Raw genomic sequence first — 2,605 nt, forward strand, 5'->3', positions numbered from 1 at the left:
CAAAATACTGCATAGTTATACATGTGTGAATGTGTGTGTTTTTACCTGCACATTGCAAGCAGGTGTGCCTAATGTGTGGATTTACGCTATCTGCATGAAAGCTGTGAGAGTGTGTTGTGGAACAAGGCGCTTGGCTCATCAACGTCTGGGAGTCTGACAGCAGAAGAAATGCTGCTCATATCGCTTCATCCCTCCCTGAGCTGAGTTTCAACCTGCTCCAAATCATTTTCTGCATTCTGCAAATTCCACAACAATCCACCCTCTCTGCCCAAAACAGCTTTCTTTGTCTCGTCATCTCTACTTCAGACAGTCTGTGGTCAAGTGTTTTACAATGATGTCCCTTTCTTGTACCCTGCCACACATGTTGATAGACAGTGCTTTCTTTGTCGTTAATCTTTCACCCATCTATCAGTTGTTTTATTCATCATCTGTCACCCACTCCCCCTTATTGCCCCCCCCCCCCCCACACATGCCTTTACCTGTCTGCTTGACCTAATGGGTTCACAGTCTAAACAGGACGTCTGCTTTCCCCAGCATAGCCTCAGGAAACTGCATTCCAACACTGCACACGTCACCCCATGTTACGGCAAGGAAATCTTGGATTCAGCTTTAGATCAGTTCTATATTTAAATTACCAGTGTAAATATATCATCGTCAAATGAATTGTTAACACATCTGCCCTGTTCACACAGCCCCTGCGAGATACTTTCTGTCAGCATATTCCACTGTTTCCCCCTCACTGCCTTTGATGCATAACTTAGCAGTCGGCAGCAAAAGGTTTCAAAATAGTTTCCAGCAAGATTTTTGAGCAAGCGTTAACCAAGGACAGATATATTTCACTAGTTGACTCAATCACGTACAGCACAAGTTAATTTCGTTTTATCAATTGGCTTCATTGGAACTGTGATAAAACAGAGGAAATTAATAGAAAACATTTTCATGTGATATTTTACCACAAAAGTTCACACATTAGGTGCTTTTACATTTTTATATTTAAAAATATGTTACAGTGATAATGGAAGACATCTGGAGTGGATATGAGACTCGTAATGGTTGAAAACAATAGTAAAGAGAGGCAAGGGAAATGGCTCATTAAATGAAATGCGAGTAATGAAACATGTCATCAGTAGTGCCAAATAGACCTCTCTTTAAATATACAAATGAGACAATAGTGTGCATCGATCCATTAGTGTCGCTACACAAAGCATCTTTTCATAGCAGTTTAATCATGAAGAGGAAAATCCCTGCTTTAAACAGCCCAATCATTGGAATAGTAAAACATTCCAAATATCATATTCCAATGATATTTGATTTGCGGTTGAGTTCACTTATTTATTCCAACACTCACTCGACTCTCTGAGTGCGAGCACATCCTTATTTGCTGGCGGTATTAGCACAACACGATTCCCAAATGGAGGCAAAACAAGAGAGCAGAGGCAAAGGTCATTTTGTCTGATCATCATTCCAGATATGAAGTCTGAGACGATACCCATGTGGTGTCAACAGAAGCATATTAGTTTGCATTGTGTGCTGTGGTAGCAAAATGCAATATTACCTTACATATTCAGCACAGTTATAGCTGTACTATTAGGAAGACTGATATTTTATCAGCACAATTATATTAGGTAGGTAGTAAATAAGCTATCATATTATGAGAAACAGGGGGACGTGCAATAATGTGGTTATATAGATAGGGATATCATCTTGCAATGAATATCTGCTCGTTCCGTACAGTCTAGATTTCCTGAGAGCTAAATCCATTTTTTTTAAATATTTGTTCACTCATTAAAGGTTTTACAGCATTCAGAGCATTAATGCAGCAGGAAACAACTCTACAGCATTCAGAGCATTAATGCAGCAGGAAACAACTCTACAGCATTCAGAGCATTAATGCAGCAGGAAACAACTCTACAGCATTCAGAGCATTAATGCAGCAGGAAACAACTCTACAGCATTCAGAGCATCAATGCAGCAGGAAACAACTCTACAGCATTCAGAGCATCAATGCAGCAGGAAACAACTCTACAGCATTCAGAGCATTAATGCAGCAGGAAACAACTCTACAGCATTCAGAGCATCAATGCAGCAGGAAACAACTCTACAGCATTCAGAGCATTAATGCAGCAGGAAACAACTCTACAGCATTCAGAGCATCAATGCAGCAGGAAACAACTCCTATGTTAAAGGTTACCTATTATGCAAAATCTACTTTTTTTTGTGTAAAGAGATTCTGAAAGTTTCAGGGGAAAAAAATCTCTCTCTTTTTGTCCTGATCCATTTCTATAAAAACCTGTCTGAAAATGAGGTGATCAGATTTTGGCCACTTTATGAGGTCATAACGATTTTTTTTGGCTTGTATAACCATTAGCCAATAACCAAGGTAATGGTTATCACCTGAATCTCCTCCTAGAGCACCATTGTGTTATTTTTAACCAAAAATCTCGCAGAGGGGCGTGGGGAGTGGCAGAGAATCAGCACTTTTGAAACAGGGCTGAAAACAGAGAGGATTATGGGATGCTATAATGGGTGATCTGTTTGGTATTTCGAGCCAAACACTTCAGAGACATGTTTTGTATATATCTGAGACCTATAATATATTGATGAA

The sequence above is a fragment of the Gymnodraco acuticeps genome, unplaced genomic scaffold (assembly GCF_902827175.1).
Source record: "Gymnodraco acuticeps unplaced genomic scaffold, fGymAcu1.1, whole genome shotgun sequence".
Taxonomy (NCBI): Eukaryota; Metazoa; Chordata; class Actinopteri; order Perciformes; family Bathydraconidae; genus Gymnodraco; species Gymnodraco acuticeps.